Below are 13,092 nucleotides of genomic sequence, written 5' to 3' on the forward strand. Positions count from 1 at the left end.
GGCCGGGCTTTAAGAAAATGGAAGGGACATTTTTTTGTCCGCCACTTAATAAACTGCCCGATCTGTATGTTTCGAATATGGCGAAAAGCAGGATTGCGGTTTCAGATCTGACGTTTTGGATTCATGCGCTCTGATGTGCGGTTTGGTCTTTAGTAAACCACACATCAAACATTATGAAAACAAGGTTTGAGAAAGCCACTCTCTAACTTTCAGCCTAGCAACTTTTTCTATAGAAAGCAGAGTCTGGATTGTCACAACAAAATGTCGCGTACCTGCTAGCGTTGGCACTACTTGGAGGAAGGTGCGGAATCTAACGTGCCCCTGGTATTCACCAGGGACCCCCGCAAGGAGGTATGGACTCCGCCGCAGGAGACACGCAGGTTGCGGTCCTTCCCCAAGTGGGATAGCGAGGCACGTGAGAAGAATGGTCAGACAAGCTGAATCGGTAACAATGCTGGCAAACAAGGTACACTAGGAGTATCCAGAAGAGTGGTGAGACAAGCCGGGTCGGTAACAGTCTGGTAATGCGGTACAACAGGGAAATCCAAAAGAGTGGTCAAACGGTCCAGGTAGAAAGGACACTGGAAGGCAGGATAGTCAAGGCAAAGCAAATGTACAGGAACGCTGAAGCAGGCAATATACTAATACTCTGGAACTGGAGGTCAGACTGGATATGCCTTATAAAGTCTGGGAAGCCAATGGATGGAGAGGGGGCGGCAGTAGCGTTCTGTTGCGCAGACGGCCGGGCTGGCCGGAAGATCTACGTCTGGTTTCCTGGCAACCAGACGCGCGGGGAGGGGATGCAGGCCACCGTCCCGAACAGACAGCGGGACGGCGCCTGACATGGATAAGATTAGAATGAGATATTCAAGGGTTTTATTCTGAGCAGGCTACTAGATGCTACAGGACAGTAGTAGAAATGTCCTAGAAAACTCCTGATTGTATGTTTCTGGGCTTAATGAAATGGAGATGGGAGCTTGTACTCATCTACAACCCCAGGATATGAGTCAAATAAAGAACTTATATTTTTAGTAAGCATAAAATACACATTTCTGCATACTAAAAATATATACACATATATTTGCATGCAAATTTGGTCCCATCTTATTACTCCTTACACTTAGGAGAGGCAGAACAGAGGAACGAAGGAGAGGGCAAGCGAATACAATGTACAGTAATGGTTTGTTCTCATAAAAGTAAGTGGGTCAGACCTGGACACAAAAGCATACACGTCGTTTAGGAGTTGCCTCTCTTGCGGGTACTTGTGCAATAATACAAACTGATGACAATCTTGACAAACTGCTTCTGATTGGCTGATTGTGTCTTGATTCCTCCCACTGATAATACGTAATTCACTAGTGTGGGTACTAACTTATGTGAACTGTCACTGTCTATTCACATAATTTAATTGATATTTCCATTTTGACTGCGGCAGGAAAGAAGATTCACATTTCATTCTTAAAGAGAAAAACAAATGTTTGTACTTAATAGAATTTGTACTTTTATTTTAGATTTGTGTCTGTAATGATATTATACATTGAGACTTTTGCATATATTAATAACAGTGCCCAAACACTATTCTCTAATGTGTATGACACTTCATTACATTATATGGGCAGCACAGTGGCCTAGTGGTTAGCACTTCTGCCTCACAGCACTGGGGTCATGAGTTCAATTCCCGACCATGGCCTTATCTGTCTGGAGTTTGTATGTTCTCCCTGTGTTTGCGTGGGTTTCCTCCCACACTCCAAAAACATACTGGTAGGTTAATTGGCTGCTATCAAAATTGACCCTAGTCACTCCCTCTCTGTCTGTCTGTGTCTGTGTGAGTGTGTGCACTTCAAATGGGGACTGTCCTTCCAAATATGGGGCAACCAGTAGAAATACACCATATTTTAGTACTTGGCCAAATTCTGTCTCTTAAGTTTCAAATGAATTCTGAACTGAAACCAAACCGTGCTTATTAAACGTAAGCAAAAGTGGGTTTAAAATATAAAATATTCCTTATTCTTCTTAGTTTTGTGACTTTTTTCAACAGAGAAATTCAAAATTCTCACTAAAAACTGTTTTGATTTTTGAATTCCAAAACTTCAGAAAACCTTATTAATTATGTCACAGAAAAAAGAGAAGAGTCTTTTAGGGGACCTGTAGTGGAAAATTTTTTTGATAATTATTACACAATAACATAAGTATATAAAAAAAAATAGAGCCTTTTAGGGGATACTGTATAATTACTGTACAATAAAACAAGGATCAAGTTGAGCATTTAAGGACCCCTAGTGGAAAAAGTGGATAATTACTACAAGATAAACAGGAAAGGCTGGTACTTTTAAAGGACCTTCAGTGGATACACTGTATATTACTCATACCTGCCTACTCTACCGGAATTCCCGGGAGAGATTCGATTTGAAAAGATCAAGAGACTGGCGCACTCATGTGAGAGTAACTGATATTGGTAGTAGATAAAATTTTATTTATCTGAGATACTGGCTAAAAGAAAATCTTCTTTAAGTCATAGATCCTGTACATAAAATATTTGTGTATTCAGGAAGCTATAATTATTGTAAATGCTACACTGTATAAGCACTTCTCTTTTTCTTTATTTTTCCCCATCAACAGTAAATATACCGGATTTGTAAGTACGGTCTATTTTAAAATTGTTTTTAAAAAATATTCAATAAAATATATGTGCATACAATATTCTACAAAGAGACATAGGTGAAAAGATTGGTTACATTAAAATACAGCCCACCTTATATATGACTATGCCTAGCATAGAAAGTGACTAGTTATAAGCTACACTCGGTAGAAAATATCACTGCATTGGTCTTTTTTGAAAGTAGTCAGTCATTTCATGGTAGTTCCCATATTGCTTCTTTGGCAGGATAAGTTAAAAAACCATCCAAATATTCCTGAGGAACTGTGCCCCTGTAATCATTTCAAAATGGAGGGATAGGCGTTAGGAAAAAACATCAGAGAAAACATCAGAGAAAGCCACAACAGATCAGATGCAAGAAGGCTTTGGACCTATAAAATCACAAAATACATGCACTTACAATCGTGCTAAATCAAGCAGACTTTGGGCACTTTGGTGATCCCTAAGCCTCTTTAGGTCCCCTGTCCTGGATGCAGGATAGAATTGTGCAAAATCAAGCATCATACAAGATAGCTGGAAGGAATCACCAGGGCCAGTAATATATCAGAAAACACTTTATTATGGATAAAATTATACACTTACAGGTTTGCAGATATAGAGCACTTTGGGGCTTATGGTAGCCCTGAACCATGTACAGTCATGGCCAAAAGTATTGAGAATGACAAGTATTGTTTTTCACAAACTTTGCTGCTTCAGCGTTTTTAGACCTTTGTGTTAGATGTTGCTACGGTATACTGAAATAACATAACAAACATTTCATAAGTGTCAAAGGCTTTTATTGACAATTACATTCAGTTTTTGCAAAGAGTCAATATTTGCAGTGTTGACCCTACTTTTTGAAGACCTCTGCAATTCGCCCTGACATACTGTCAATCAACTTCTGGGCCACATACTGACTGATGGCTGCCCACTCTTGCATAATCAATGCTTGGAGTTTTTCAGAATTTGTGGGTTTTTGTTTGTCCATCCGCCTCTTGAGGATTGACCACAAGTTCTGAATGGAATTAAGGACTGGGGAGTTTCCTGGCCATGGACCCTAAATTTTCATGTTTTGATCCCCGAGCCACTTAGTTATCACTTTTGCCTTAGGGCAAGGTGCTCCATCATGCTGGAAAAGGCATTGTTCATCACCAAACTGTTCTTGGATGGTTGGCAGAAGTTGCTCTTGGAGGATGTTTTGGTACCATTCTTTATTAATGGCTGTGTTCTTAGGCCCACTCCCTTGGCTGAGCAGCAACTCCAAACATGAATGGTCTCAGGATGCTTTACTGTTGGCATGACACAGGACTGATGGTAGTGCTCACCTTTCCCTCTTCGGACAAGCATTTTTCCAGATGCCCCAAACAATCTGAAAGGGGATTCATCAGAGAAAATGACTTTACCCCAGTCCTCAGCAGTCCAATCCTTGTACCTTTTGCAGAATATCAGTCTGTCCCTGATGTTTTTTCTGGAGAGAAGTGGCTTCTTTGCTGTCCATTCTTGACACCAGGCCATCTTCCAAGCGTCTTCGCCTCACTGTGCGTGCAGAAGCACTCACACCTGCCTGCTGCCATTCCTGAGCAAGCTCTGCACTGGTGATGCCCCAATCCCGCAGCGGAATCAACTTTAGGAGATGGTCCTGACGCTTGCTGGACTTTCTTGGACACCCTGAAGCCTTCTTCACAACTATTGAAGTTCTTGATGATCCGATAAATGGTTGATTTAGGTGAAATCTTACTAGCAATATCCTTGCCTGTGAAGCCCTTTTTGTGCAAAGCAATGATGACTGCACGTGTTTCCTTGCAGATAACCATGGTTAACAAAGGAAGAAAAATGATTTTAAGCACCACCCTCCTTTTAAAGCTTCCAAACTGTCATTCTAACTCAATCAGCATGACAGAGTGATCTCCAGCCTTGTCCTCGTCAACACTCTCATCTGTGTTAACGAGAGAATCACTGACCTGATGTCAGCTGGTCCTTTCGTGGCAGGGTTGAAATGCAGTGGAAATGTTGTTTTGGGAATAAAGTTCATTGTCATGGCAAAGAGGGACTTTGAAATTAATTGCAATTTATCTGATCACTCTTCATGACATTCTGGAGTATATGCAAATTGCCATTATAAAAACTGAGGCAGCAGACTTTGTGAAAAATAATATATGTGTCATTCTCAAAACTTTTGGCCATGTCTGTAGAGAACAAGTAACTTGTATCCAACTATGCACCCTGCCACAAATTCTAAGCTTTACAATGCCCACAATGGAAGGTACCTAATATTTGCACTTTATCAAACCACATTTTGGAATATGTGCAACAAATTAACTATGGACCAACATATGCTTTAAATTCCTGACTATCCTGTAAATTCTATCTGAAAATGAATTTCTCAGTTATGGATCATGGCTCAAAAAATGCCAGTGTTCCTATAAGTTCGGTTTTGGAATCCAATGATTTCCATAATTTGTAATGTACAAATCAAGTTTTTAGGGCTCTCCTATAAGCTGCAATCAATTTTTTACAACTTTAATCCCTAGATCTAAATGTCACAACAAAACCGGGTGTGATCCCCTATGTCATTAGCGATTGGTAAAGGCTAACAATGAAGCAGTGTCTATTGGGAACCTCAGTCTTCACTAAGGACCCCTGAAAGAGAGTATTGGATTTCACTGCATGGAGCACACATTTTGTGGCTACCAGGCTAGTCTTGCTAAATCAGTATAGAAAAAGAGATGTCTAGTAGATGTTGTCAGCCCATGTCTGCTGGAACGTGGATGCTGGATTGTTTTTAAAGAAATAGCCTACATGGCACTAACTCAATATACAGCTAAGGTTTCAACATCCTACTTCAAACAGAGTTGCTTACTAATAAATGTTTTGTGTTTATGAAACAGATTAATAATTTTGTCATCATTTATTTTCTCTGTATTCCATTATATCTGCTACAGAGTATCTTGAAATACTGTAGATGTGTTAAAATTTCCTATCAATTGTATATGTTTGCTTATAAACCTAACATGCAAACACCTTGCTGTATTCAAAAACAGTTATAAATAGCACACAAACATACCACGCTACAGGAATAAAACATTTAAGGGAAAAAAAATCCTCCCCTCAGATGGATAAAGTTGTAGATCAATGACTTTTGTCCTTCAGTGATTATTGGGTTTTATTTGTAGATTATACTCACTCTCCTGAACCACAATTAGGTTATTGTTAGCTTTTTCAGATTTTTTTTTTTTTTTTTTTTTTATCATTATTATTTTTCTCTCATTGACTACAACACACCGTTACGGTTCAGGATGATTAAGATGTTTTGGCAATTAAAGTTGTTGATCCTCACCATATTTTATACAAGATTGAAATAAATTATTTTGCCAACGTATTGCTCAGAATGCCTTTAATATTTTGTTTTATAATCTGTACTTTACTGTGCATTATTCCACACTATTACCTTGACATGTTATAATTTTCATACACCAATGTTCTGTGCACCATTACCACTGTGGTTGAGTCGGTACCACGCTTTCAAACTTTCTTCTCATATTTTATTTTTTTATTTGTTTTAATACCTTTTTCATTTTCTTCTGTGTTTCCAAGTCCGGTCAACTTTCTATATCCTATGCTCTCTATAACCTGATGCAGTTAGGTGAAAAACCAAGGGAAGGAGGATGTAGATTTTTTTTAACTAAAATTTTGCTCATGAAACATTAGGAATATTAATTCTACAGCTAAACAGGAGAAAAGTTTTAATCTACATTAACAAATTGAACTCTGAAATCACTTTTCTCCAAGAAACTCACTTGACGGGCTTAGAGCAAGAAAAATTAAAAATGCTTAGACAACTGGTAGTTGATTATTCATCCTATACATCTAAATCCAGAGGGGTAAGTATATTAATACGTAAAGCTATCCAAAATGAAATTCATAATAAACAGTATATATAGGCTGTTATGTCATACTGGAAGTATGTGGGTACTAGGTTATACAATATGCATTTATACACTCCACACACATGATAAATTATTTTACTGAGAAACAGTGAATAAATTGTATCACAGACTCCCAGTTATTAATAGACTTTATCATAGTTGCCTCACAACAAATGGACAAAGAAAGCTCTTCTGGTGGACAGACACACCAACATAAAGTGGACATCCAATATTTATCCAAACAATTGCAAGTTGTAGACATTTGGAGACTACGCCATCCAGTGGTTCTGCAGTATACCTACGCCTCTTTCTGTCATACCTTTTCTGGGCTTAATTACTTCTTAATTTCCAACACACTGAACGCAAAAGCCATTCAAGCTGAAATTGAACCTACTGGTCTCTTAGACCTTGCTCTGATTTTGGTAAAAATTGAGACTGCTAACCAGACAGACACTGATGTAAGGCTCACTGGTTGGTAGTTTCTTGCCTCTTCCTTGCTTCCACTTTTGTGTAGTAGGACTGTATTCGCTCTCTCCCAGTCCTCTGGAATTACTCCTGTAGCTGTTGAATAATTTGGTTAATGGTATTACAAGACCCTCATTAAACCTGTGAAGATTACTCATAACTTGTACTGGAAAGACAAACACAAATAGCATTTCCCCTATCCAATCCCTTCTACTTATTTATTTTTTCTTTTTCATAAATTATACTGTATAGTGTTTTAAGGTTATGGTTTGTTTAGTTATGAACGCATGTTGCATTTAGGCAAAAACAAAAAGGACACAGTGAAACCAAAAACAGCAAGCTGTACTTTACATTTGAGCTGGAGTCTAAGTTTATTATATTTTGTCTTACTTTACTTAAATGTTGAGGATGGAACAAGGGTACCAGACCATGTAATAAAGGTCAAGTCCTCCATGCACCCCTCTTTCCCACTATTCATAACCATTCTGTTTTAACTCAGTCACCCAAGTGTGCCCTGTGTCAGTCTCCTTCCAAGAAACAAAATTCATGTTTAACACACTGGTGAGGATGAAAAAGATTCTAAATATTGTTCACATAAGTAGTAAGTAGTCTCTTTGTTTTCTCTCCATATAGCTTACAAATTCTGCAAGGAAATACTTGGATGGAGGCAAAAAACAAGATTAATGGGGGTATTCAATTGTTCCTGCGGCCGCCGGAAAAACGAGTGCGTTAAAACTATTACCGTTTATACGGTAATATTGCGCGCAAAAAACGTTAATACGGTAGTTCACTCGCTGAATTTCATCTCGCAGCTTAGGGAGCTGAGATGAAATTCAGCGAGTAATTACCGTATAAACAGTAATAGTTTTAGAGCACTCATTTTTCCGGCGGCCGGAGGAACAATTGAATACGCCCCTAAGAGTTCAAGTATTGTCCCTTTCACAACAAGAATGGACTGTGCAGACTCCAGCCCCAGAGGCTGGGGACTTACAGGACATACATACGAATATCCTAGCAATAAGGGTAGCATAGGAGTTTTTTTTTGGAGATAACTGGCATCACGATTTGCCCCTGGCTGCAGTTAAGCATCTCCTCGCTAGATGCTGCTGTGCCTTCGTTTGTTTCTACCAGGAAAGGGTTAAACTTCCATCATGTGTTCTGCTTCTACTTCTAATCAACTGACTCTGGCCTTTAAGAGATTGTCTTTGCTGCTGGTTTCTCCACTTAACTCATGTGATCTGATCCTGACCTGCTCCCTGGTATTTGAATCCTGCTTGGTCCTACAGTTTGCACCTCCTCCTGTGACCTAGACCCTGGTTTTGTTTGACCTTGCTCTTACTGCCTGGTATTATTGTGGATCTTCTGGCTTGCCCGACTCCTTGTTCCTGCATCTCATCCTACACCAGTATTTCCTGCTCTAGTGGAAAATGCAGGCAATCCAGTCTACTTGAACCTGCACCTGGTCTCCAGCTTCCTAGCTAAACCCAGGTATCCTGCCAAACCTGTACCCGATATCTAGCATCGCCGGGTAAACCTGGTAATGCTCATATCCAGTACCTGCAGCTATTCTTCTCTGCCTGGTATCCAGTACTCCTGTTCCTCAGCAATCTTGGTTTTATTGACTTCTGCTAACCGCCTTACAATTTCCTGCATTTCATTTTTCCTGCATGACATGTGTTAAGATAAAACCACTTTGTTTCAATTATGCTACTCTCCATGGTCCTTATATTTGGGAATACTGACAACTACAAAGTAGTTGCTTTCATAAACCACCAGGGTGGAAGAAGATCATGACAGAAGTGTCAAGTCTTGAAATTGGCAGATTAATTTTCTGTCTGCACTACATGTAGCAGGTATAAACAATAGTATAGCAGATTATTTCACATGTCAAATTCATCCCAGAGAATGGACCCGACAAGGACATACTCGAACACCAAAGTAACAGTTCAATTCACATTACAACACTACCAGAAGGAAGGGACTAGATACTCTATTAATACCAGGGAACTTTAAAATAAAAGTATGCTTTACTCATTGCCCACACACTGGAAAAATCAAGAAAGAAGCAGTAGTAATAGTGGTACTTCCATTTTGGTCATGTCAACTGTGTGCAATAGTCTGGGGAATGCTTTAGAAACAACCTCGACTTCCACAAGCCCGGTCAGACCATCTATATCAGGCACCAAAGTTAAAGGGTCTTTGATAGCATGGAGACTGAGGGGGGTCATTGCTAAAATACAAGTCACAATGTGGAGGTACACTACATGGCCAAAAGTTAGAGTTACCACTTAAAATTAGTGTTTGGCCATTTCAGTCACACCCATTGGTAACCAGAGTTTTAAAATAAAGCATCCAGCCATGCAATAGCCAGTGTCAAACATTAGCATGACTTGGCACTGTCATAGGATGCAACCTTTCCAACAAGTCAAGTTTGTCAAATTCCATGCCTTGCTAGAACAGATTCAAATCAAGTGTCATTAGTGTGAAGTGGAAATGTCTAGAAACACCACCTCAGCCTCGAAGCGATAAGCCACAAACTCAGAATGGGACCTAGTGCTGAAGTGCAGAGCCCATAATAAGTCTTCGGTTGCAACACTAGAGTTCCAAACTGTCTCTGGATGCAGCATCAGCAAAAGAACAGTTAGGCAGGAGCTACATGGATTGGGCTTCTATGGTCGAGCAGCCGCACACTAACCATACGATACACCAAACCACAAATCACACTTCATCTAACATTCTAAAGCACAAATTCGGGTTTGGCAAATTCTATGAGAACTTTTCCTACTCCAATGCATACTTACAAATGTTTTGTGGAGGAGGGATAATGGTCTGAGGCTGCATTTCATGGTTTAGCATCAAAATCCCCTCCACCATTCAGAAAGCAAGGTCTATCAACTAATTGTATCCCAAGTTTGGTATTGAAAAACTTAACCAGCCTTCATAGAACCCCGACCTCGAGTCCAATGTACATCTTTGGGATGAATTGTAATACTAACTGGGCGCCAGGCCTACATCAGTACCTTACCTCACTAAAGCTCGTTTCTAATGGATGTGAATTCTTGCAATGTTCTAAAAACTAGTGGAAAGCCTTCCCAGGTGAGTGGGGGGCTGTTAGAAAACCAAAGAGGACCAACTCCATATTAATGCCCATGGTTTTGGAATGACAAGCTCAACAAGCATAGATATGCAATGTTCAAGTGTAGTTACTTTTGGCCATGTAATGCACTTCTGAAATCCAGAACAAAAAAAAGATTATATTTATTATAGGATTTAGAAAAAGCTCAGGTGCAAACCTAAATAATTTGATCCAGCGTCTGCTACCATTCCAAACTCATCAGGGTGAATTAGACCTCATACCAAACTTTAGGTCGCCTTGGAAGCTTAATATATTAGATGCTTCTAGGATCTGATCCCTGTGAGCCTCTACAGAAAGTAACCCTCAAATGGCTTACATTTAAAGTGGTATTTCTGATAGCAATCACATCTGCTCATCGAGTGGGAAAACTACACTCTATGGTGAAAAAAACCTTTTCTAAATCATATATGTGGCCAAATAAGTCTATATAGCAAGTTGTCTATAGAGCAAGATGAATATAGCCAATTCAACTCACGAAATAGGACCCATGTCAAACATCATGGCCAGATCCACTGTCCTTCACTTGTGCATGCTGCCACTTGTATGTAATATCAGAATAAAAATATATTGCCCCATTGTTAAATATTATGCCACTATTTTTTCTCCTTCCATATAACCATTAATTTAGCCCTCTACTTTATCCATAAAATAATCTGGCCCCTGAAAGAAAAGGGAACATTCAACACTGTTTTTACCAGGAGCAGAGGAGTCCCAGCCTACCAATCCAATTGCCCTTGATACTGAATTTGACATGGATTATCTGCAATTTTCAGTGCTGGCCCTTGAAAACCAACTGGGTTCTTAATTTGAACAATCACTGTTAAACATACCAATTATATGATTTTCGTTATGTAACCATTAGGCTACAAACTACAGAGCCTATGGACATTCCCATGGCCTTTTAACAATGCCTCCAAAAACAAATGCCAAGATAGATACCTAGTAGCCTACATAGCTAAAGAATGGTGCCTTCATGGAACTATATTTTTCATAAGTAGATTCAGATGAGATCCAAGATATTTTCTCCCAATGCATCCACAAAACTTCTACTCACAAACAGCAGAGTAAAATGATAAAGCACCATTCATCTATATATTTCAGAAGAAATTTTGCACATAATTTCTTTTAGAACCGTCATGTGTAACACAACAGTTTAACATGGGAGGAGCTATTTGACAGCTAAAGCAATATTCTTAACAATGCATTCCATTAATTCACTAGGAACCAGTGACATCACTTAATGAAGTGGAGAGATAAGCAGTTGGTCATCAATATTTATACAGCATACACCACAGAACATGATTCCCCACCACTCAGATGTTACTATATTAACTTTATCTTAACAGTATGTAGATGGGAGAACAAAAGATGGTGCATGAACTGTTCCAAGTCTCAACATGAAGGTAACAGCTAAATACCTCAAATTTAGCTTTAGGAAGTTTGTCCAAAAACAGATTTTAGGTGAAGACATCCACCACACTTTTCCCCTCAGCATAAAGCTTATTTACCTTCTACAATAAGGATATTTACCCAAGTGATCATATGAAATACACTTCAAGTTATCAGACTGCTTACCAGCAGGATCCTGTTACTTTTGCATCAGGTTTATACACACCACTTAGGATGTTACTCCTAATTGACAATCCCCCCCCCCCCCTTTACCATTCAAGTTCCACATTAACCCAACAGTAGCTTACTGTTACCAGTTCAAAAAGGTTCAAATTAGTTCAATTGAAATGGTCTGTATCCTGCATGGTTTGTCCCCCCAGTCATAGCCCGAGAGCTCTGGGAAAGAGTAGGAATATACAGGACGCCGTCCTCACCAGCCACAGGGTCAGGAACAAGCATGTTCCCCAACGTCGTGGAAGGGGACTGTACGTCGCAACACCAGAAGACGCTACGCTCCCATACGCCATCTGGACAGAGAACCTCACAGGATATCCACGTTGGTTAACAGAACTATTCTCATAATAAAGCACTACAACTGCTCAAATTAGGGATATAGAAGCAAGGCTTCAAAGAACCAATCAAATGCAAACAGACACAAATATATATTCCCAAGTATGTGCAAAAAGGTTTTATAACAGGAGAAACCTGATAAAGCTATAAAATCATTTTATCGGGAGACCAAAACTCTAACTTGCAACTGAGACTATTTTATTAGTTGATAAAAGAATTCCGCATCATCATATAGTTATCCTGCCAAGACAGACATAATTATGAATGTGACAACTTTTCACATTGACACATATGCTTAAAGAACTGATTCAGAGACATTAAAAAAAAAAAAAGTGCTTGATGCCTATATACAACTGAACACTAAACATGTTTACTGTGTCAAAGATGTAGTTTCTTTTAATATTCATCTCTTTATATACACAACAGGAAGGTGGTCACTGAGCAGTTATGAACAAGCGTATGAAATGACCATGTACTTGCAGGAGCATGCTCAGTGTCCACCCAAGAAACACCCTGTGTCAACAGTAGCCAGCTTCCTGCACACATTGGCTGTGAATGACCACATGACCAGTGCCACAGGAATCTCTGGCCACACAAATAGCAGTTTTCATAGCAGTTTTATCTAAACGGTAGATGCATTACCTGTACATTGTAATTAAGCTTTTAATAAGGACATATGCACTATTAGTGCTTTACTTTTAAAGTGTTGACCAGTCGTGTATGTCTCAAAATTTTATATAAAAATAAAGGAACTGAATACTACCATAACTGTGCAATGTACCATTTACTCTATAGTGTGAAGCCTTCTCTATTTACACACACTGATGAATATGGAGATTTAGTCAGCCAATTATTTTCTGTAAACCTCAATGTCAACAAATCTATTAATTGCTTCCAAATGAAAAAAGTGTCTTCCTCCACTAAAGATACACAGAAAGTACTCACTGTAATATGCTGCAGTCCAAAGACTA

The 13,092-nt window shown here is 39.2% G+C and overlaps 1 long non-coding RNA gene and 1 other non-coding gene across 2 annotated transcripts in view; both read right to left on the reverse strand.

The window, feature by feature from the left end:
• The window catches only part of LOC142142638 (uncharacterized), a 151,174-nt gene extending 149,502 nt beyond the window's left edge, over positions 1-1,672 (reverse strand). Inside the window, exon 1 of the long non-coding RNA XR_012689255.1 lies at positions 1,629-1,672. This is a non-coding gene — a long non-coding RNA (uncharacterized LOC142142638). The remainder of the gene's footprint in view (positions 1-1,628) is intronic.
• Positions 1,673-11,901: 10,229 nt separating this feature from the next.
• On the reverse strand, positions 11,902-12,112 carry LOC142147624 (small nucleolar RNA SNORA73 family). The gene has a single exon (XR_012690758.1). It is a non-coding gene; the product is annotated as a small nucleolar RNA SNORA73 family (small nucleolar RNA).
• Positions 12,113-13,092: the final 980 nt, after the last annotated feature.

Source organism: Mixophyes fleayi, chromosome 3 (genome assembly GCF_038048845.1).
Source record: "Mixophyes fleayi isolate aMixFle1 chromosome 3, aMixFle1.hap1, whole genome shotgun sequence".
NCBI classification, from domain to species: domain Eukaryota; kingdom Metazoa; phylum Chordata; class Amphibia; order Anura; family Limnodynastidae; genus Mixophyes; species Mixophyes fleayi.